At 42.0% G+C, this 25,227-nt stretch overlaps 1 long non-coding RNA gene across 1 annotated transcript in view; it reads right to left on the bottom strand.

Moving 5' to 3' along the window:
• Nucleotides 1–24,455, bottom strand: part of LOC145552169 (uncharacterized) — a 35,164-nt gene extending 10,709 nt beyond the window's left edge. Inside the window, exons 1-2 of the long non-coding RNA XR_014088120.1 lie at nt 22,723–24,455; nt 21,908–21,990 (exon numbers count right to left, since the gene is read on the bottom strand). This is a non-coding gene — a long non-coding RNA (uncharacterized LOC145552169). The remainder of the gene's footprint in view (nt 1–21,907; nt 21,991–22,722) is intronic.
• Nucleotides 24,456–25,227: the final 772 nt, after the last annotated feature.

Below are 25,227 nucleotides of genomic sequence, written 5' to 3' on the forward strand. Positions count from 1 at the left end.
TGTTACAACAGTTAAATAAGCCAGAAGAATTATGAGAGTGGCACTGAAAAGCAGGAAATTATCAAATATTGAGAACCCAGTTCTGGGCTGCACAGTGGCGCAGTTGGTAGAGCTGTTGCCTTGCAGCAAGAAGGTTCTGGGTTCGATTCCCGGCCCCGGGTCTTTCTGTGTGGAGTTTGCATGTTCTCCCTTTGCATGCGTGGGTTTTCTCCGGGTACTCCGGTTTCCTCCCACAGTCCAAAAACATGACTGTCAGGTTAATTGGCCTCTTCAAATTGCCCCTATGTATGAGTATGAGAGTGTGTGTGTGTGTGTGTGTGCATGATTGTTTGCCCTGTGTGTCTCTGGGTTGCCCTGCAACAGACTGGTAACCTGTCCAGGGTGACCCCGCCTCTCGCCCGGAACGTTAGCTGGAGATGGGCACCAGCTAACCCCCCTGCCCCACTAAGGGATAAGGGTGTAAAGAAAATGGATGGATGGAGAACCCAGTTCTTGTCTGTGTAAAGAAAAACCTTATAAAAAGTCATTAATTCTGAAACTACACTATTATATTTACATGTTGTACTTCTTTTCTTATTGGTATCTTTGCCATTGATTTTCTTATTCGTCTCATCCTTTATAGACGTCTTTAGAACATTACTCTTTTTACAATAAAACCACAAGAGAACAGAAGGCGGTTTTTCAGCGCATATCACCCTGCTTCATGACGGTCTGAGTAGCCTTCACCGTTTTGAGTCCGGCCACAGACTGACCACTGGAGACGCATAAAAGGAACTCAAGTCCAACACACATACGAGCATAATGCCACACCGGCAGCCACAACGCAACATGAAAGTGTTTTAGATCATGTGACACACGGCTTTCTGGTTAACGTGAGCCATTCCAAGAATTTCTACCACAAATAATCTCATCTGTGAAATGTCCTATAACTCATCTCAGCCTTTCTGCCCTATCCCAGTTTCTTAACTACATTAGCTTATAGACTCTAACATCAGAGCAATCCGCTTGAAAAACGGGGTAGGGGAGCCTTCAAATGGGCAAAACAAAAGAGGAGCTGTTCAGAAGCAAGGTGTATGTTTGACTGGTCAGTGATAAATATGTGTGTGCAATTTTGTCTCTTTGTAATATGAAAAATGCAAGTAAAATAAATGTCTGCAAAACTTGATGTAATCTAGAACCTGATGCCAGAGAGTTCTCGATGCTTCCAAAAAGTATTGAATAGCTGATCATAACTCTAACTTTTACCTTGAGGCCAGTTGCATTTAAGGGCGCCTTTATTAGCTCCACAAATCTGGAACAAACTTGCAGAAAACTGCAAAACAGCAAAAACACCGAGTTCCTTTACATCAAGACAAAACGCACACCTGTTTAGAATTACTTTTAAACATGCATGTCTAGAGCTAGTGGGAGACGTGGTTAGTGGTGTTTTGCCAAAGACAAAAAAAGAAATCCTGCAACTGCTAAAGTCTCACTCCACTACATTTTGAATACTTTTATTGAATTTTCAGCAAAATAAATCCAGTTCCAATTCAATCAAATCCACACACCTATCACATGAACAGAGGAACAAAACCAAAGACCAAAACCAAAAAAAAAAAAAAAAAACACAAATCTTAGGTGACTTTATTCTGGGTTGTCTGGGAGCCTCTCAGTACGGTACAAGAATAGCTGCCATGTTGTGTAAAAAGTGTTAGAACCAATCATAACATGTCTCTCTTGTCCAACCTTGAGATTTTATGGTAAGTTTATGGGCAGACTCTGTCTCCTTTTTCACACCACTACATTTTTGACAACACTACACTACATTTCCTTTTTTTGTGTGAAAAAGGAACTCGGTGTCTTCTTCAAAGGTTTTTGTGTATTCACTTCAGTGGTGAACGGTTTGGTCCATTTGACACAGTACAGTGTGAACGGGAACCACACCAGCTGAAAATGTAACAAATGTTGTAACTTTGGTGCCCAATTGAACTGGGTGTACTGCACTATCAGTTGCAAAAACACTTTTATCGATACCATCTACAATTTACTCAGGACTGAATAATAGGCCACTGGGCCTGGACTGACAGACTGAGAAAGCAAATCAAAATGTGTTAGAAAATGAATTAAATTGCATCTTGTTTTACTTCCTAATTCTACCCTAAAGTAATTACAGAAACACAGAACACCTTTTGAACTTTTCTACATGGGCAGGTGAAATAGATTCCTCTGACTTTACAAATGCAAATCAAAAATTGCTATGCAAAATTCCCAAAAGGTTCTATTGAGTAACTTTACACACTAACAACAAGAGATGATTCCATTCAGATAATGTTATCTCACTGAATCAAACAGAGGAAAAAAAATCTTTCACCGCAGCAAGTGAAATTCTATAAAGGGAGCCCATAACTACTACAATAGCTCCGAGCTACGACGCCGACCGTGTTCACTAAACCTACATCTTCCAGAAGTCCTGCTGCTGATACAGCACTGCTTCTGCAAAGTGGAGCTCACGGTTACAGATGGTAATCCAACTATCATACACTGTAATAGTCCCTCTGCAACAAAATGGAAGCAATTATCTCAAAGCACACAGCAATCGGTGGAACAGATCACAACGCATAACTCTTTACGGCTTCGGCAGATTTACTCTCTGCCACTGACTCGCTGGTAGTGTAATTCATGCTCTTTATGACCCGCTTATTTTTCTCCATTGGTTTCTCTTTCCTTTTGTCAACAAATTGTTTGTTCCTGACCACGATAGCCTCACTCCAAGCAGTTTTGGAGACGGAAAAGTAGCCGCATTCCATCTATAAGCCCTCTGTCCCTTTTGTTTAACTCCTCTGTCCTCTACCTCGTTCTCCTACTTCCTCTTCAGTAAGTTCTGGCCAGTGCGGGTGATGACAGACGAATGCTAACAAGCTGTGCCCTGACTCTGCACTCTGCTCCTCTTCGATTCACAGATATGTGCACTTACAGGAAGGAGGAGTGGGCCCGACTTGCTCTGTCACTCCGCTGACAGTGAGTCTGACTGACATGATCGTTTTACCAGCTGACAGGGCCAAGACTGACTCACTTGCATTTGCGGGTCTTGCAGGATTCTCCTCTAATGGTAGTCCTGCATCATGTTTTATCACTGGCTGCAGCGGAGAGGCTCAGCCACTTTCTGACACCTGCGCTCATGTACGCTGATCCTAATAACCGTCTCCTGACAGGCAGGACGGAGCGGAACGCCTGAGGCGTACTCGGGTGGAATGCTTCTCCGTACGTAGGTCAGTATAAGTGTACAGACCATGGAACTTACAAAGGCGAAAGTGAAATTTTTTCTGATAAAAAAAATATTAATGTATGGTCAATTATAAGTCTTGTCTCATCCAGTGGAAGAACAAATATGCTGAAGTACAAAAACACACTTTTCAGTCTTCTTTGGAAGGGGTTTGTCAACATGCCACATGTTTGTATAATTTACTATTTCTGAACAATTTATCTCTTAATTGATCAGATTGAGTGGCCAGCCAGAGGCTCCCCAAGCTGGGTTGGGAGTGATGGAACACCCTGATTTATTACAGCCATATTTAGCGTCAATATCTGACAAAATTACTCTTTGCGTGGTCGATTTGCTTCAAACCACAAGATTTTTTCTGTGCGCAACATTAAAAATTTTGCATACAACAATCCAACGGTAATATATATAACTTTGCTGTCAGACTTTCCTCCCTTCCAGTATCACATTTTTTCAGATCTTTGGAGAACCGTTGAGTTTTGTATCACTTTGTCAGTTTTCCCCGATTACTGATAAATATCTTAATTCTCAAAGCTTTTGTATAAATGATGTGAAACATTTTCTACACTAATGCTAACTGATACCTTTATGCAGTGAAATTCTAGTTATTTGTAGTCATGCTGGAAAATATGACTTTAGTTGAAGGACAGAAAAAGAGAAGTCAGAAAAATTCAAGTAGGAGAGCTGAGCTTTATTTCAAATCAGCCAATTGGGTGTGAAAATGAACCCAAAGCTTCTTAGCTTATGCTAAGAATTCATTTTGGGTTTAGACACCAGGTTATTGCAATTTTTCATGTTATTACTTTTCCCGTATAAGAATTGCATTTTAAAGAATAACTGATAAAGCATGCATGGCAAAAGTTAGGAAATGATTCATTTTGCTCTTACAGAAACAGCATTTGAACAGGATTCTGTTCACTTCTGTGACAACCGATCCCAACGCACATCTAGGAAGCTCAGGGTAGCGAGAAAGTAGCAATAATTTAAATATTGTTTTTGTTAGATTAATTAAAAGCATTACAATTTTAACAAAATTTCAACTCAGGTTCTACAAACAAAAGGCACAAATGTAATTAAAAAAAATCTCAACCTCACAAATGAGGTCAGTTGTCTGCATGTTTATTTTCTTGCTTTATGGTTGTCCTCAACTCACCTGCTCCCTTATTCCCCTAACAAATCAGCAATCGCTTCAGCAACCACATTCGTTCATCACAAAGGGCAAAACAGAAGAGTGATTATTAATTAATTAGGATAGAAATGACCAAATAATTCAGTCCTACGCCTTGCCTGTGGAGGCACAATAAAGAAACAAGTGTGGGCAGGGCAGAGAAGTTAAACAGTGTTAAACAGTGGCACAGACAAAAGGTCCAAATGAGAAACAAAACTATGTATTAACACTTATGTATCAGAATTTCACTTGTTTCTGTCAATTTAATGTTTTTTAATCATGCTGTCCTTTAAGTGACATCAGTGAGCAGCAACATATGATCAAAATAAACATGTCGTTTTTTTATGACTAGGGCTGAAACAATGAATCAAATGAATAGTGAGGATTTGATTATTGAACTGATGGTCAACTAAATTAGTAATCAAATAATCATTACATATAAAATGGGAAATTGCTAAGAGAAAAACACAAAGCAGTAATTTATCCAAAAGTCGAATACATTTTGCAGTTAAGGTGATAAACCTTCGTTGCCTGCTTAAATGTTTTACCCAGAACTCCTCAAGTGGCAAAGTTTTAGCTTCACTGGATTCAAATTCTGTAAAGAAAAGAGAATATCTTAAGCAATTTTTGCTATCCGGTTATTAGTCTAAAAATAGATGAGCCCTATAAGGTAATGATGTAAAGTCAAGCTGGAAAGGTGAGCTTTTCAAATGTTGATGTTAGAGGTGTTGGTTTTTTTTTTAATTTACAGATACATCCTTTGATGTTATTAAATTTTAGGCAATAAAATGTTTATTCTCCTATTTTAAAAAATAATTTCCACTTTTCATATACTTTTAATTTTTCATTAATAATAATTATACAATGAAAGATCTGGAAAAGGCGACAATTTGTAATAATTCTGTTACTTGATTGTCAGAATAATCAGTAAAATACTCGATTATTAAAACAAAAACAAAAAAAGATAATAGGCTGTAGCCCTAATTACGACCACAAAATGCATTTACGTCCAGGGAACAAATCTGTCCTGAGAGAGAGCTGTCAGAGCAGGCGGAGCGTTACAACACGCTGTTGGTCCGGCCCTGTTGTTGGCTGCTAGTCCAGGCTAACGTTCAGCAATATAAGAAGCACATTTTTCATATTGTTTACTTTTATGTTGTTTATATAACTTTAAATAAGTGTTACGGATGAAGAGATAGCAGTGAGATCGTCACAGTTTAAATGAAAAAAAAAAAGACATTCCATACTCGCAGAACTACATTAAAACTTCAACACTTGCGTACATTCACACATGTAATTATTTTCATCTGAACCCAGACAGTCGCTCTGACAGGTACCAGATGAATTTAAACAGATCTACACGAGCTTGAATTATTTACACAGTAGTTCAGTAAACTATGTAGTCTATGTAGGAACTGACTTGATTTATGTTGTGATTTATTATTCTTCTTTAAAGTGATATTAAAATTAAAACTTTTTGGGTGAAGCTGATATTTTAAGTCAAACTATTCTGGCCTTGAATTATTACCAGGAGAATAAGAATAAATATTGCATATACTTTTCAATAACCACATTGGTTCCTCCTCTTCTGCTCCATGACACTTATTCTTATAAAAATAATCTACAGCACACAAAGTCACCAGCTCCCAGTGTTCATTCACTATTCTCATCACCGGTAATGGAAGCAACAATGTACCCTGGAATGCATTATATTCCAAGATATTCCTTTATGAGATACATCAGTGAAACTCTGCTTCAAGTCTCCCTGAGATCCTTCCGCTGGCGGTGCATTTCTGAATATTTCTGCAGGAAATTGATGCATGAACCTGAATTGTGAGGGCTGCATTACAAGAAAATGGTGTATGTCCCACCACCCGACATTTATTTTGGCATTCATTAGGAAAATAATTATTTGTTTTGAGTCGAGTGACGGCATCTGATATGTGTTGTCATCAGAAGAACAGCAGGAGACAGAAAATGTATTTTTCTAATTTTTTGGTCAACTGATAATTACTGTGTCGTAAAATTGTAAATGTTATGACCTTATAAACACCCGTGGAGTATAATTAGAATATTAGAATCACTGTAAACATTGGCAGTCATTACAGGGGTGCCAATGTAAAAGGGACCCCATCTTTGAAAAGAAGTGTGTTTGTGTGTGTGTGTGTGTGTGTGGGGGTGCGTGTGTGTGTGTGTGTGTGTGTGTGTGCGTGTGTGTGTGTGTAATCTGGAGCTGGCAGGGGGGAAATGGAGAAAGGGACGTAGAGGGAAGGAGGGGGTTGTGTCCCACCACCAGCGCCACCACACTGCCCTTGTTTCTTTAATTACTTCCCTCTGCTTCACAGCTTCGCTGCATAACAATTATCCCGCGTGTTGATTTGCAGCGACCCCTCTCTCCTCATACGCCACGGTAACGGACAGGCTCTGGCGTCAGCAACATCGCATCATGTACAAGTGGGAGCAACTAAATTACACTTGAGCTCTTCTACACATCTTTCACTCATATTCACTCGCCTCCACAAACTAACCCATGAAAATGAACAGGAGTTGTGTGTTGAAGTTAAGTTTATTCCGATACATTCCAGCCCAGCATCTCAAGGTGTTTTCACACCGGTGGTCTGGTAGACTCGGTCTGATTGGCAGTGGTGGGAAGTAACGAAGTACAAGTACTTAGTTACTGTACTTAAGTACAGTTTTCGTGTATCAGTACTTTACTTAAGTAGATTTAATAATGGGGACTTTCTACTTTTACTCCACTACATTTTACAGTAAGTATCTGTACTTTCTACTTCACTACATTTCTACAAAACTGTCTCGTTACTCGTTACATCCAAGTCGCGTTGCTCTTTTTTTCCGTTAAAATGTGAAGTTCAGGGATTTAAGGTGGCGCCGTAAAATCCAAGCAATAACGTGACTTAGTGTCTGTTGTCACCCATCGGCTCCACCTTTACTCGCACGCGGAGCTCCAGACATGCGCAGTGGTTTCCTCTGAGCGGGAGAAGATGTCTGTTTAATCGATAATGGCTGCATAAATCGTAATATATGGCGACATGTAAAATCACCAGCGCTTCGCTTTCACAGACGGTGGGACGTCGTCCAACTTTTAGCGTCACATGGAAGGAAAGCTTAAAGAAAGGTAAGATCTGTGGAAGTGATGCTAGCTAAGCTAGCTGTATAGAGACACATGTTGCATCTGCGATGAAAAAAAGTTGTCACTCATGCGCTGAATTATTGTGTGGAGGTGTTGACTGAGGTGTTGCTTAGGACAACGCTGTGACCAAAGTCTGCAATATAGTGATATAACATTCACGAACGATCCGATTCTTCTGGACGGATCTTTACTAAGTCCTAAGGACTGAAGCCTCACTTAGAGCCGTTCTTTGTTCTTGTGTACACTGCGGTAGCTATATATATACACACACACACATTTATTTAATCGTTGAATAAGTAAAAGTTGAATGTATGAATGCAGAGCATGCTCATTGCTCATTGATTGATTTCGTCTCCTGTCATGGTATTAAGCATCGCAGTGGGAGGGAGGATGAAAACAGTCACGGTGCTCCTTCTGCTTGGTTACTTGTTGCGCCGTTGGACAGTGTTCATAGTTGAACGTTATTTACCGTTAATTGCGATGTTTCAGTTGTGGTTTCTGACATGGGCAATATGGGCAACCGCCCAGGGCGTTATTTTTCTAGGGATAGCAGGAGACCTCTTCGGATTGTAGCACAGCGATGAAAGCAAAACAGAATGAAGTGAGTTTTAATTGATACTGGCTAAATTCATTTCAGCTCTTAAGTATTGAATATCTAGGTGTTTTTATGGGAATGTGGATCTTTCAGATCAATCTGAAAACCAATTTTGATAGGTAAACTTAATGTTATTGTGTCATTTAGCGCGGGGCGCTGGTCTTGGGTTCGGTGATCTTGACTACAACTCTGCTACGTGGCTCCTTGGTTGCATGTCCTCCACCCCGCCCGCACCTTCTTTACATCCCCTTTCAGTTAGATTTCTTTCTAAATAAATGTCACTAATGAAGTTCATGCTATGTTAGGACAGGAGACAAAATGTTTCCATCCCTGAAATTATGATTCATAGAATCACATATCTAAGTCTAAACTGTTACAGAGAATAAACACAATAAGAACATGTTTAATCTGTGGTAGTGTTCATTAAAATGGCACATTTCTGATGTATTAAAATTAAATACGATCGGCACACTTAATGATATTAGCGATTAAGTGATGCATTCAGCGAGTACTTTTACTTTTAATACTTAAGTATTTTTAAAAGCCAGTACTTTTTTACTTTTACTTAAGTAAAATGTTAATGTGGTACTTTGACTTTTACTTGAGTACATTTTTGACTGTGTATTTGTACTTTTACTTAAGTACATTTTTTGAGTACTTTCTCCACCACTGCTGATTGGGGACCAAAATTGCAATATTTGTTACATGTTCAGCTGGTGCGGCTCACTTTCACGCTGCACTGTCAAACAAACTAAACCCTTTCAACAACCTGCTCCCCTCCTCGCCTGTGGTGGCGCTGCACCAAGAACCACTGAAGGAAACAACATGAAAATGTCTGAAAAAGACACTGAGTGCAACTCACTTCTTCACAAAATAAAAATAAAAATGGCGGTTGTAGGATTTCTCTTTTGTCTTTGGCAAAAGACCAACAGCCATTTCTCCTGCTACTGCTAGACTCTCGTGTTCATTTTGATTGTATTACCCAGAATGCCCTGCACCATAATCCACTTCCTGCTTTTGTTCCTCTTCGTATCCATATGCATTTGAAACACATTAAAGTTCTCTTCAACTGAACCGAGACCTAGGTTTGTAGGCAGACCAGGTTTTGCGTTGTTGATCCGCATCACAGTTTGATTAAGAAATCACATCTCCACAAACAAACCGGACCTTGTAGGCAAAGGAACTAGACTTTGATTGAAGCGGACTAAATAGGGCTGGTGAGAATGCACTCTGGGATAAAATTTGCATTTTGAAAAAAAAAAAAGAGAGACAATCAATGAATGAAATACAAAGTGACCCAACAATTAAATTGAACTGTCCTACATTTCATGCAGCCACATAAATTCATCATACATTTCTCATTCCCTGTAATCTTTTTTCAAACTTTTATGACCTGTCCACTAAGTTACCTGAAAGACTTTACAAGGAGACATGCTTCTGTCTCAGAAAGTCAGTCAATTGCCCAGATTTGTAAAACAATTCTGCCCTGACACTGACAAAAAGAACTAGACCCACCATGCTGTTTGCCTAACCTACAAGGACAGGACATGGTCCAAAGAGAAAGGTTTGTCTGGTCTGATCTCATCGTTCTCACACACTCCCAGCGTAACAGAACGAGGTTTGGCCTTTTGGAGTCTAATGGAGACTAATTCAAGCAGATGTCTGTTTAATTGATTGAAACAAATTACCTCAACATTGATCCCTGTCCCGGCGTAAGAGAGGGATCGGCTTTTCGGAGTCACTCGGCATGTGTGTGTGTGTGTGTGTGTGTGTGGGTGTGTGTGTGTGTGTGTGTGTAGGTGTGCGTGTGTGTGCGTGTGTGTGTGTGTGTGTGTGCGTGTGTGTGTGTGTGTGTACGAGAAGCTCTTTGGCTTTGACCTGCTCACACACAACGTATGACTCAATCACTAAATGATAAATCGTAATTTGCTTTCTGATTACGCCGCTTGTTTTCTTGATCGATTGAGACGTTCCCGTAAAACCGATCATTCTCACATTACAGCGCTCGACCAATTAACTAATTGAGTCTTAAGGCTTGTGATCATGAGTAATTCATTAGAAATCTGAAGTCATTTTTTATCAAGGCCTCGATGAGTTTTCCTCTTTTTTATTCGTCCTCTGCGATCTCATTGGCACTTCTGCTGCAGAGCGGGTTTCCTTTTGGAGTGAACCATTCTTTGTGCTTCAACACGCCACCGTGATGACAGGTGCACAAATGGTTTACTGGTGTAAACTTTGAAATCACAGATTTACCTTTGCTCCAGTCCGTTGACAACACACCCACCGAAATAAAGCAGTTTCTACTTCCGAATCTCAGTGGACATGCGTTGTGCACATACCAGAAAAACTCTGTGACTCCACATTGTGGCTTTATGTACAATGTGGCGGCATCTGTGTGCGCCCGTCATTTGAGCAGTGACTTTGGAAGAGGTGCACACCTTCAGTCCCCACGGGATTCACTTTAGACATAACCATAGAACGAGATATAATAGGCTGTGTCCTTGTATCGGGGCGACACGACCCATACATTACCTTTCCACTGTTTCAACTACTATTACTCCTCACTTGTATTACATTCTGGAGGTCACTGCCGATGCAAACTCACAATAAACATGATTAAAAGGGGAAAATAACTGGCAATAAAGGGCGACAATGTAGAAAAAAAATTACAACCTCTTTTTGGTTGTAATTTCCTCTCATGTGCACCTACAGTTCTGCGCAGTGTGTTTTCACACACACCAACTCCGACCAGTTGATTGCAGATTTAGCAGATTCTAAGATCTACACATAACAGCAAAACACATTTTTCTACTTAGGTGAGGAATGAAAATCTTTAAATATTTATTGCAAAGTAAAATAAAAATCTCTTAAAAATTGCCCAAGCAATCCATCCATTCATTATCTACAGTCACTTATCCAAGTAGGGTTGTAAGGGTCTTGGCGCATGTCTCCAGCAGGAGGAGAGAGGAGGCAAGGGGTACGCCCTGGGCAGTTTGGGTGCAGTGATTGCAGTTTTCTGGCCAATCACTGATGTTTAAAAAGTCTGATCAGCTGATTTAGATTTTTTTTTCCGATTCAGATTTATTTTGGTCTGAAAACTCATTAATATTGAGACAAAGTCAGCAAGTTGGAAACAGTGCAGTGACTGTTAACGGCTCATGTGCAGGTGTGACCTGATGGGCAGGTCTGTTTGTCAGTCCTCTCTCACTGTAGAGAAAAAAGGGACATTGGCTGATTTCAACCTTTGTGGAGGTTTATGAAATCAGTGGACATAATGGGTTTCTCTTGTAAGTATTGGCTGTTATCTGATCTCCGAATATTGAGGAAATCGGTTCAGATTTATTGGTGCAACCTTACTAGACATTTCACCACAGGGCAATGTGGACAGAACGACAACCACACACACACACACACACACACACACACACACACACACACACACACACACACACTTATCGAAGAACAATTTAGAGAAACCACTTCAGTTCGAAATAGGGTCTGCAAAGTTGAAAATCTACTAATATAGTAAAATCCTCCAGGTTACAGGCCAGCAGTATTTAATTACAGATCCTGCAACGCGATTAAAATTTTTAATCTATTCCTACCAATACCTTTATCAAAACCATTATGTGATCAATAAAATTAGTTTTATTATTCTACCTGGTTTGGATTTTATGTACCCAAATCCTAATCTGTCTTTAATTATATAGAGACAAATTAGAATGAGAGATAATTTTTTGTGGTTCTGTGTTCATAGTCCCTTAAACTGGAGGATTTCACTGTATTATTGCATTGCAGCATTGGAACAAAAACTGTTAGGTCAGATTTAATTGACTTTCCAAACAATCCAACTTTCCTTTAAAATTGCTAAAAAACGGGCTGTGAAGTATAAAAAGCAGAAAAACTCCAGGTAGAATCTTGAGAAAGCCTGCTGAACTATTGATCCAAACAAAGTAAAGACATGAGGGATGGCCAAAGAGTTAATACAGAACTGTATGCACTTATTCACAGTCAGTTCTATCTTCAGGTAGATTTTTTTTTTTTTGTCTGAATGTTGGCGTTCCACCTCTTCAACTATTCCTAGCCCCTAATTGCCCCAATGGACTTCAAACACTGTCTTTAACCATAGTTGGGTTCCCAAACGTTGCAACAAGGCAACCAGGAAGGTGTTCAGTCTGCCACCTTTACGATCTCTAACTAGCCAGAGAAGGCTGAAACGAAGCCATCTGCCTGGAATGTGTGTATGGATAGCGCAACGGATGGACGGACGGAGGCCTGGAGCACTGTAAGGCAAAACGGTGCCGCCGGTTTACTTTCAGCGGGGTCTCCCGGCCGTCCGGCTTTGGCTGTCTCAGCACGGTGCCGCAGTCAGCATTGTTGCATATTTAATGTCCTGATGAGAGCTTCCACCTGCTGACACAGGCAAAGTGACAGAACAATACCCGCCCAACCCCTCTCGTGCGCCCCCCCACACCCCCCTCCAACACACACACAGAGGGCCTGAACACCATCATCAATCCAGGCTCCCTCTCTGCCTCTTTCGCCTCGCCTCATCTCACACGCTCACTCGCCACAACTCCCTCCGCTCCGATCCCACTTCAGTCCGCGCTGCTCTCTCGTTTCCCTTTCGTCACCCCTCCCTCACTGCTCCACCCCCTCTCTTCGCCACTGTGCCCTTCTATCTTTGAATTCCCCCACAGAACAACGACCTTTCCCTGTGGTTCTTACAAATCACTGCAATAAATCCTAACAACATAAAAAACACACACAAACACACGCGCACAGCAGCTTGGACTTCCTCACAAACACACACTTTATGTTTTTTTTAATACGGATGGGTGGAGGCTTTATGTTCTTTACTGATGCGGATGTCATGCACTTCTGGACCCAGATTACTCATCTTCATCGTCAGGTGCTAAGATTAGAACTTTTCCTCCTGCTAATGCCCAATTAGCTTCCAATCGAACTGCTTTACAGTCTTTGCGCGATCTTCTTGTTCATGATTCCCTGTGAGTGCTCTTTTCAGATTTGTTAAAAGAAATCGACGCAGTCCGCAGGACGGACTCCTGGTTAGGGTCACATTCCCACATCCAAACCTCTGAGTTCCTGTATAGGTTGGAAAAAGAAAAGACTTACAGTAAATACCTATCCTATTGTCTAAATCTATTCTTTCTTTCTTCCTTTCTTGTGTCCTTCCTTTTTTAGTTCACTTCAGTCCTCATCTCTCATGACCTTCTTTTCTTCCTGCCCAGAATCCTTTTATTCCTTTCTATGCAGTGTCATTTCTTTAATCCTTATTTGTATCCTTTTTTCTTCCTTGTGTCCTGCCTTCTTCTTGCCCTTCAATTTTTATTTCTTGTGTCCTTCCTCTTTCCCAGTTTCTTCATTCAGTGTGTTCCACCTCTGGTCTTTCCTTGTATCTTCTTTCCTTCCTTGTCTCCTACTTTACTTCCCTCTGAGCGTCCTTCCTTACAACCTGCAGTCCTTTTTAGAGTCTGTTTTTCCTTGTTCTTTCCTTGTTTCCTTCCTTCCTCCCACATGCCCTTCCTTCATTCCATCGCCTATTTAAAAGCCTGTGTCCGTGTTTCCACTCCATACATTCATCCTGAAAGCTTTAGAAATATCTGCCATTGATTCAAAGTAACATTTTGCATTTTAGATGTTTAAAATAAAGACACTGGAAAAGGTAGGGATTTTTCTCAACGCAAACTGTGTAGGAACCCTGAAGCTGACCCGAATAGCACCTAAACAGGGACAGGTAAACCCTAACTAGGTCACATACTGTATGCATGCACAAAGTAGGCCAAAACGCATACACTTAAAGTGTAACATGACCGTTATGCTGGTTCCCAAACCACACCCAGATTAGTCAATGTTACTGCATACACACGCACGCGGTCACACCTCCACACACTGCGCTGTAACACGCATACTTAATCAGAGCTGAAGACTATGATCAAACCTGCCTCTTTACGTTTTGCTGGCTCAGCAGAATTAGGGCGACATCATGAGGCCTGACATTGTTGGTTCTGATTCGTTACGCGTCACTTTACCTCCTTATTTCTGATTTTTTTTTTTACTAGTGTGTTTTCTCCTAATTCCTAAGCGAGACAGGAGTTTTACCATGAACACACTGCGTGCTCGAGAGATTGCTTAGACTTTACAGTAGCATTATGAAGGGCTCTCGAATTAAAACAAAATAAACTTAAAGCAATATTTTTTATTAGTAATAATTAATCTGTATACAAACAATATTTCATTACTCATGAAAACATGTATTAATTAACTAAATAATTAATAAAGCAGAATTTGAGATATATTAAACATGGTGGAATCCTTTTGGGTTTACAGTCATTTTCAATAAGATAGTTCAGATCAGGCTCATTTTGTCAGATTAAAAGAACCTGTTAGAAATAACCTTTTAAGCAGATACTAAGCATAGTCTTTCTTAGACATACATTTTTGTATTAAAATTGTTTTTTTATTGGTCTGACGTAGTATTAGAATTTCTCCATGTTTTTATAAGCTGAAAGCGGAAAACCTTGATAATTAACAGAAACAAAGGCTTTCAAACTTCCATTGGAGTGTAATTAATCGGTATAATGTGTTTCACAAAGTAATAAAGGTCCTGAAATAAATGGACTTTTCAGTAATATTCTAACTTACTGAACGGCTCTGTTTTAGTAACTCATTTTAGCAGGAAGTGAAACTAACATTTTGAGTTCATAATCTGGTGTAAAAATTAGGTTTTACTATAAAGAACTTTCTTAATATGACCAAAAAAAAAAAAAACATAATCCGACTGATTCATTTCTACTAAGCAGGCCTAAAAGCTGAAGTCTGATTCAGACGGTGTAACGGCGACTCAGGCGTCTGAGCGCGGCGATGTGTCCGAGAAGGGGCGAGCAGCCCGTCTCTGCTCCTTCCTCTTCCTGACCATCCCCTCACAGCCATGCTATCCATTAAGGAAGCATTTAATCACTGGCACCACTTTACTGGAAGCTTCCGTCTGCCTGCGGCGTGCCCGCTAATGCAACAAAAACTCACATAAGGAGAATTCACACAAACACACTGAATAAGACGGAAGAAAATGTGCTCTTTAAATTGCAAGCAACAGAGTGGAGGGGGCCGGGGGGCGGGGGAGGGAGGGGGGGGGACTCCAGGTTTCCACAAATAAAATGTTGAAAGAGATATCTGAACATCTATTGTGGGTAAGTGGAAACTGCTGACTGGAGTTGCAGCTGCATCTTTTCTACTGCATGCATCCTTCTGCAGCAGGCTGGACTCAACTGGGCCACATCAAGGCGGACAACACACACACACACACACACACACACACACACACACACCCACGCACACGCATACACACACCTATATGTATATGCAGATAGATAGAAATATATATACAGCACATGTGAATGAAGCATCGAGATGAGGTGAAACACTTGTGGACTCGTTAAATCGCCTTTGAAAAGTTCGAGTTTCTCTCAGACGGGACGTCGGATTGTCTCCCGACCTGGGATACATACTTCTTTACATTCCATAGTTGCTCTTGTTCATATGGGCATATAAAGAAGTATGTCCCCCAAGCAGGCCACTGTCCTTGGTGGCGCATCAAGCCGCCCCTCCTCTCCCCTCTCCACCACCACCAGCCATGTGTCTCCACCTCCTCCTCCTCACAGCAGAGTCAGTAAGGAGGGAAAAATGTTCAATCAGGGGCAAACTGTGGACCCCCCTCACCCCCCACCGACTGCAACTCAAACACAACTGAGCAACTTCACTCCACCCAGACGGACCCGGCATCTTCTCTACACACTGATCCAAAAGAGTTGTTCAGGTTGGGGCTTCAGTTGACCGCTTCGCCACAGAATGTCTACAGCTCACACACGCATGCAGTCACACACACACAGTCACACACACACAGTCACACACAAGCAGTCACACACGCATACACGCGCAAAGAGACAGGAAGCGGTTCACCTTGAGCTTCACACACAGAAGAGTTCAGCTGCAGCGGGATGAGAAGTAGGGAGGAGAGGAGGAGGGTGGGGTGTTAAAGGATGAAGGGAAAAGAGGAAGATGTTGCACTTACCTAAAAGCAGATGTTGGCCAGGAGCACCCCCCACCTCTTCTTCCTCCTCCTCCTCCTCCTCCACCCCCCACCCCTCCTGCCTCTTATTCAGCTCTGTCGATGCACCAAAGAGAAGAAGCAGTACAGCGAGAACGAACAGGAGACTGGGAAGAAGTGTCTTTCTTTTCCTCTCTCAGTGTCCCAGGTGCTGCCTCTGCAGTCTCTCTCTCTCTCTCTCTCTCTCTCTCTCTCTCTCTCTCTCTCTCTCTCTCTCTCTGAAAACTTTTAGTCCGGTACTCAGCTGCCTGTCCCATCGCTGCTCCACCACTCTGATCCGTTCCTCTCCTCATTCATCCCTCTCACACACACTCTGCCCCATGCAGTGTATAGGCTTGCCCATGCAATGCAGTCAACCCCCACCCCCACCTCCACCCCCCGACTGCCCACTCCCTTCTATATAGCATGTGCTCTCATTGTCTCTCTCTCTTCCTCGTCGGTTCACCCTTTCCTTTCCTCCCATCAAACTACAGCAGCACCACACTTCCATGAGTGTGTGCCGGTTTTATTTCGTTGCTCATACGGCCCCACACTCTGCTCCCGTGCGGACGCCCTTGTAGCTCCAGTGAGACCCGTTCACCTGAGACCCTCTCCCATTAGCCTCAACCACACAGCCGCACACACACGCCTCCCTCTTCCACTCCCTCCACCTCCCTGTCCCTCTCAGAGATCAATACCAATTTATAGGCAAATGCACAAAGGCTGAGTTGTGCTTTTAATGAATTGAACCATTGCTAACGTCAGGCATCTAATAAAGGCTCCGAGAGAGGTGTTAAGAAAACCTACAGCAGCATAAAGCATGCAGTGTAGGGGTCACTCAGAGAGCCGTGCCCATATAGATGTATACATGTACAGATATACGGAGATATATACGTACATATTAGGGCCGGGGCTTTAACGTATTCACTTTGATTAGTTAATTACACAGATTATAACAATTTTAACGCAGTTAATCACTTTTGTTTCTTTTTATTATTTTACATTTCATGTGTTTCTGGTACGGCCGTCAATCTGATGCACAAGCAAAAACCGCAAACAGTGTTGGACCACTAAGACGCTCCTCTCGGCCCACCAGAGGTTCGTTTCTGCTTCAAACACCATCTGATCGGGATGCAGAAAAACACTTCTGCCGTGTTCGAGTGGTGCTAAAAGGAGCTAGCCTAACCCTGAAGCTATTCAAGCCTGAAATAGCATTTGGACGCTAAACATGTAGCAGCTAGCACAGACGTCCCCGTCGCTAACGTCAGCGTCCGCAGTTCACATTTCTAAAGAAGTTCCACAAATGATCAGGGCTTCCTGAAACACGTCAAAGCTGAAGCACTTTTCACCAGTGTGATGGCTGAAGGCCCTACATAGCAGAATAGAAACAATGAATATCTTTGTTATTGAGCTCATATGTCTGCTCAATAATTTAGCAGCCAAAAGGATTTTGTAATTAAAAATGTTGGTTGTTTTGTCGGTTATATGCTTTTCGTTTAAAATGCAATTAATTACAGACCCTGCAATTAACTCAATTAGAAATTTTAATTGAATCCTGCCACAAGTATTTATAAAGGTATTTTCCTATAATTACCTTACTCCACATACACATGTGATGTAATTAGATATGAACCAGTCAGGTTTTTCCAGTTTTCTTTCAGGTTGGCCAGTTCTGCACTGATTTCTCAGTACCAATACACTTAAGAGAGAAACATAAAAAGGCATTAGTTGATTCCTTCAAGAAACGAAGGAATTAGAAGATCTTCTCCATCTATGGATTAATCTATGTGTTTTAGTTGTTTACCGAACTCAAACTACATCTGCTGTTGGTCAGTACGGTTCTAGACCAAGACCGTTCAAAGCTGAATGAGAATGGACGAAGTTCTGCTTGAAGCCAAACTGCTACATCAGGAAGTCTGTCACTGTCTCACCTTGAATGACAATTACAGCTAATCAAATCACCATCAAAGCTCGCATTTACTGATGACACAGCGCAATATTCCCACCATAACACGCTTAGGTATTGCTTCCACTTGCGGCGGGGAGCAAAAGATTCCATGCTGCAGTGGGATTTTGTTAAAGTAGCCGCTTTCCAAACAGGCTTTGCTCTTCTGTTAGAACCCAACTTGGACTGATGTGAGATGTGGAAGAAGCTTAAAAAATGTCTCCCTTGTTACAGAAAACTATAAAATGTATACAATCATTACATAACGTTTAATTAAAACACAAAGAATGCCATAACAATGCTAAAATAATCCAACATATTGATTGTGACAGGAATAATAATCAGATTTATTGTATTTTACAATACAGATTTTAGTTAAATGCAGACAAGACAATGTTTAGTAGAAGGTTTTACATGTCTATTGAGCAGAATATACCCATTTACCCATTTCACTGTTCATAGAGTCAGGTTATCTGCTCTGCTACAGCCTGCAGTCAGCTGCTTGGAAGACATGCCACACGAGTTTACCAACTGTAGAGGGAAGATGGTTTCAACACAGAAATCTTTGTTGGGTTTTCAAACTGGGAATGTTTAAAGAAAGGTGACTTTCTTGACACACAAGAAAAAATGCAGCAGCCTTCTTTCAACCAGCTGACCAGCAGTGTGCAACAACATGTAGCTGAGGGGCTGTCGCCACGTCTCTATCAACCTATTTTTATGCTCATTTTGAAGTATCACTTTAGAAGCATTTGATGGAAATTTGCAAAATTCAAAATAACTTCCTCCATTTTGCAAAAGAGTTTTTACACTCGCTTGAGGTGGATTTTGGCTTTTTCACAAAAAAAAAGGAAACAAAGAAAAGGCCCTAACAGTGAGATAGAAACACAATTTCCAGAATGAGTTCTGATGTAGCAAACTTTCCCATCCACTGGTGGGTCTGTGCTTTTCACTGAGAGATTTCTAGGTCTAAGCTTCATTCCCAGCAGGGAGCTCTCATTGTTTCTGAGATGTGTGGTCTATGCCAATGTGTAAGATCTACGTCTTGTTTATTAGCATCAACATCCCACAAAATCACGGTTTGATTCACTATAAAATTAATTTGCGTATTTTTATATCAGTAAAACTTTGCATGGCCGTTGCATTGAAACACAACTCATGTCGTGACTCTGTGCTCTGTGCAGCAGAACAAACCTGTATTGGTGACTTTAGCATGTTCTCTGTTAATAAGACGACTTAAAACGAACAGCATGATGGGAAAATGTTGCATGTTTGAAACTTTGGAATTACTTCCACCAGTAAAAATGGACGTATTCTCTAAAGTTCTGGTACTTTTTCTTGAGACACAGTTTGACAACTTCTGCAATTTGGACATACAAATTGCCTGAGTTTATCAAGAGCAGCTACAAAACTATGTGAATATGTCATCTCCTACCACCCCCCTCCACCCCCAGCCCCCCAGGATTGCTTCGTGTGTTCCTACCACTGTGTAACCATTGCCATGGGGGCTGCACACATCAGCCCTGCCCGCCCAGTAATTAAACTAAAAGTCTCTTCCATAAATCACGCTCGTCCTCTCCCGGCGACGGAACGAGGGTTTTGTAAATCACCGGCCGGGGCGGCTAAACGAGAGGGAAGCGGGGTGGAGGGGGTTTGCGCAAGTGCAGCGCTCGACACACAGACACATTATAAAGAATTAAGCTGCTTCTCCGCTCCAGCCTCTATGCTATTGCTGTCACAATATTCCAGACAGGAACTGCTATTCTCCAGGGAGGAATTGCAGACCTCTGTAGATTGCAAGATAAGGCCCATGGATTAGAATCACCTGCACCGTGATGCATTGCTGGGGTAGAATTGTGTGAAACGCGCCAACATCTGTTGGGACTTCGGTTATCCTTGCGACTGAATGTAATACATTTGTCACAAACATTTGAAATCAAAAAAAAAAATGGGGGGCTAAGGGGGATGCTTTGTTTCTGAGCTAGTGGGACATCAAGAAAGTTTTGCACCCAACTGGTTATTGATTGTTGGAGCAAAAGATTTCCTTTGGGACAGCTGTGTTCTATAACGGCCACAGCAGCGCAGGCTGCCCTAGGGGCCGGGCAGGGGGACACCCGACACCCTGCCACCTCCAGCATTTTACTGTGAGGCCTGTCAGGGCTCCGGATGCTTGACAGACAGCTGACCACGGCTGATCTCCCTGGTATCTGCTAACTGGGTAAAATTAGCCGGGACAGCAGGAGACAGAGACAAGGAGGGGCGGGGAGGAGGGGCAGGAGGGGAACAGATAGGAGCATATGCAAGACACTTTTAGAACCTGGCTGCTGCTTTAAAACCTCCCTGCGGAGAGTGACACCTGCGAGTGTCCCGTCTATAGATAGAGCAGAGGCCTCGTTTGGACGACTGCTCCAGAACTAAGGTTAAAACACAGAAAGGAGCCGAAGAGGCGAAGAACTTCACATGGTTCTCCTCTGAGCCGTCTGTTCTGCAGAGACGTGACCGTTCTGTTGTGGTCTTCGTTCTGCTGCTGCCAAACGAGGCAGCAATGACTCTGAGGTTCATGCGCTGGTCAAATGCACAAAAAGTCAGCAGTAGTACTCCGTTGAGGTTTGTTTCTAATATTGCAACAAATTTTTAATTTGTTACAAAACATATTAGTTGTTGTGATCTTTCATAAAACGCTGCAGACCAACTCAAATGGAGGCTCTGCAACTTACACTCCAGGCAGTGATGGTTGTAGGTTTAATGGCGTCCTCTCTCCTTCCTCAAGCTGACCACGGCTGATCTCCCCTCAAAGACTTGTTTTGTGTTTCCATGAATATAAATGAATTTTAACATGAACAAAAAATAAATAAATAAATAAATAAATAAAAAGTAAAACAGTTTTTAAAAGACCTTTTACATTCATATGGAATAACCCGATCTAGATTCCATCACTGTTTTAGATATTCAAGCAGAGCTATTGAAAAACATTCCAGACTCTTCAAAAAGCTGCTGCTTTTGAATTCAGCGCCAGTTTGGAAGCTCTGCATCAGATCCGACTTTGTGTTTCCAGCGTTCCCCGGATACATGGAGTTATTTCCCACAGTCCTTAGAATCTGCATAATACAGGTGGAGCTAGTTGCCCATTGACAAAATAAGCAATACGGGAAAAGAAAAGAAAAAAAAACTTGTTTGTGACTAGACTAACAGGACATTTGTTACTTACTCATGCCTCCCCTGGGACTATGACGCCCTGGGTGGTGATCAAAATCCCCCATACAGAAAAAATGTCCAAGAATGTGTTTAGTTCAACTTACAGTTTCTGCACTGTGAATGTTTGCTTAAGGCTTAAAGTTCTACTTTCTGACTGAGAACTCTCCTCACTGCATCACTTCAAACCCGAGCTGTGACCTTTCAACCCTTTCGTGTGCTTTTTTTTTTATCAGAATCCTACAGTGTTACTACTTTCTCTGTTTTCACACTTCACACAAAGTGGAAAAAAGCCCTTCTGCCCCTTAATTTAGAATAAATTCACCTTTTTTTTTTTCAAACCAGCAGAACAGAATCTGCTCAGGAAGGAGGTCAGAGTGAAGCAAACCCAGAAAGACACCTTTAAAAAATAAATGCAGTGTGTAAAAACATGTTTTACAAATATCTAACCACATATACACACACGCACACGTACACACACTTCTGCACCTACCGTTGCAAAGGTGATCCAGAGAGGGATGGTGGCCCATGCGGAGTGAGGCAATCGCTGCAGGCGGAGTCTCTCCTCCCTGAGAGCTGAATCAGCGATGGAGAGTTTAAGGATGCAGAGAGAAAAAGAGGAGGAGGAGGTGGAGGAGGAGGAGGAGGAGTGAAAAGAGGAGGAGAGAAAAGAAGAGGGTCATTGGAATTTCTCTCTTGCAGGATTATAAGAAAATGTAGAAGGAAAGCATCAGACTGAAAAAAAAAAACATAGGATCCCTCAGACAGCAAAAATACATATCATAGAGAAAATAAGTGGAAAGGACAGAGGTTTGTGTAAGAGGACTCGATTTTGATGTGATGACTGGGCAGTGAAATGCGTCAGCCAGCAGCTGTCTGTCCCTTCGCATCACAACCGGGCCATGTAAAGTTAGAAGGAGAGACAGCTGATCGGACTGCAGGGGAAGGAGATGGAGCGAGATACTGAGTGCTGACAGTGCTGAAGGACAAATCGGGAAGACGGACGGTAGAGGGTGGGGGGGGAGGGTCGACGGAGGGAAAAAGTGGGGGAAGGAAGGCGAGGTGAGAGGAAAAGAAGAAATTGTTTCAATTAAAGAAATACATCAATTAGAAGGAGAGGGAAGAATCACGGCAGACCAGAGAAAGAGAAAGGTGAAGGACAAAAATGTGGGAAAAGTTCTGATTGAAAAGGAGACACAGGAAGAAATACAGGGGAAAAAGGAACAAGAGTGAAGACAAAACAAAAAGAAAAGAGGACAAACATAAAAAGAAAAAAAACCACAATGAAATCAGTCAATTGTCTCTTACTCTGTTCCATCCTTCGTGTCCTTTCTGCTCCCATATTCCACACTGGGCCTTCTCAGACCTGCCATCCAGGGATCAGGTCAAAGCAGTTCCTCCAAAATGACCAGTTTGAAAAATTATCTACCAAAGAACTAACATGTTGTTATACAAAAAAAAAAAAAAGCAATGAATGGCCATCTGATACTGCTTACATGTACTGTTTGAGTTTTTTCTGTTGTTTTTTTTGTTGTTTTGTTTTAAGTTTTAGAATCCAAATTGGGAAAAATCAAGTCACAAAGACGACGTGTATAACGGGAGGTCTAGTAGTGGAGAGGGAACCCCCTCTGTCCCAGCGCTTTTATACCAAGGTAAGAAGCCGACGCCCCCACCACTCCACCAGCACACTGGCGTAACGCTGCAGCACGGCCTTATTTAGTGAAGGGTGGCAAAAAATAGACTCCAAAGGGCTGTTGGCTGGGATGGGAACAGTTAGATGAGCAGGGTGGGAAAAACTGGGAGGTGACAAAGGGGAGGTGTTACGGCATGTTAGGTAAATATGATGGCGTCTAATTATTGAGACTGGCAAGGCAAAAACTTTTGGGTCTGTTTTCTTGATTTTTCTAAGCTTGATGTTTTATCCACATTACTGAAAAACAAAGAAACAGAAAAAAAATACACCAGGCCTGTATTGCCAAGAAAGTGCTTTAAATTTTAGTAAGTTCACTAAATTAGTCAATTTCTCTTTTACATTTTGATCTAACGCTGATGAACGCATCAGGAAGAAGCCGTAAGACGTGGAGACGGATGGAAAGGGAGACTGAGAAAGAGAAAGGGGTGAGGGTGTTTAAGAATTGAGAGGAGAGGAGGAAGGGAAGAGAGATGGGGAAAGAAAGGATATTGATTTCCACCTTAAAGAGGCAATCTCCGCTTCTCAGGAGCTCCAGGGACGACACATGTATCTGCACTGTGTACGCGTGTGTGTGTGTGTGTGTGTGTGTGTGTGTGTGTGCGTGCGCGTGTGTGTGTGAGATCTGTGTTGAGATCAGTCTCAAGACACTAGAGCGCACATCAGAAACACAGATACAAACACACACAGTGGTGGCATGTTAATGATGTTCAAAGAGGTATAAAATAGAAAGTAACACCTTTAAACTTGTCCTTTCTGTACTCTGGATTTTTCAAAAGCATCCCATTCATCCCTTAATCCCACCACTTTTTCACATCTTTGTAATTCTTGTTCCACAACGACAAGCTTGTATTGTAAAAACAGAGCTACGTTAGAATAATGAGTCTGCAAAGCTCTGCAACATGATACATTCACAAAGGTACATTTTTACAACCTTTGAAGTCCACATTATTCCAAGATGCATCGCATATCTGGGAAATTGTTCTTCTTGTAGGGCTGCACAGTGGCACAGTTGGTAGAGCTGTTGCCTTGCAGCAAGAAGGTTCTGGGTTCGATTCCCGGCCCCGGTCTTTCTGCATGGAGTTTGCATGTTCTCCCTGTGCGTGCGTGGGTTTTCTCCGGTTTCCTCCCACAGTCCAAAAACATGACTGTCAGGTTAATTGGCCTCTCCAAATTGTCCCTAGGTGTGAGTGTGCATGGTTGTGTGGCCTGTGTGTCTCTGTGTTGCCCTGCGACAGACTGGCGACCTGTCCAGGGTGTACCCCACCTCTCGCCCGAAACGTTGGCTGGAGATGGGCACCAGCACCCCTCCCGACCCAACTGAGGGAAAAGGGGTGCAAGAAAATGGATGTTCTTCTTGTAACAATGGCAGACGAAGCCGGGGTATATTTAAGTACATAAAAAAAAAAGATTAATTCAGGAACTAAAATATGACTACATAAACAACACAAAAGTTTAGCAAGATTTAAAGTTTCTTATTTGCAGCTTTTGTTTGGTGCTGTCATGGTTGCCAGGCGACAGGACAAATGCTGAGGTAAGGACGGGAATCAATCTGATGGTTAGACCGTCAGACTTCAAAGCCGTTCATTTCAGATTTTCGCGGTCGATGGAGGACGTTTCCTGTGTCAAACGGCTAAGTTGGGTCATTTGAAGAATGCAGCCCTTGAGTTTGGACACCAATGGAATGTGTCATACATGCTCAAAAACAATAAGTGTATCAATATGTCCTCCATTGGAGCTTTCCTCGTCATTTTTGATGTAAAGTGTTTCCAAACCGAAATGAAACTGGATTACATCTTTAAGTTCTGAATGCACAACTGCATTGAGTGAACTGTTTGTCTGTTCTCTGTTTGATTTATGCGTCACTGTGCGTGTGTGTGTGTGTGTGTGTGTGTGTTTGTGTGTCTATCCAAATGCTCATATTCTACGCCTGTCTCGCCTCAGTCATGCCTGCAGTGTGTGTGTGTGCTGATCGGTGTGTTTGCGCGTCGCCGTGTCAACAGGCACTTTGGAGTCTGTACACTCATCTGATCCAACTTGGCAAGCAGACGGAATAATAAGGTTGTGTTGTAGGACAAAAAAACAATAAGCTCCTTTAAACTCCTCCCGTCCCATTGGAGACA

This window comes from Poecilia reticulata, chromosome 7 (genome assembly GCF_904066995.2).
Source record: "Poecilia reticulata chromosome 7, P_reticulata-male-v2, whole genome shotgun sequence".
Taxonomy (NCBI): domain Eukaryota; kingdom Metazoa; phylum Chordata; class Actinopteri; order Cyprinodontiformes; family Poeciliidae; genus Poecilia; species Poecilia reticulata.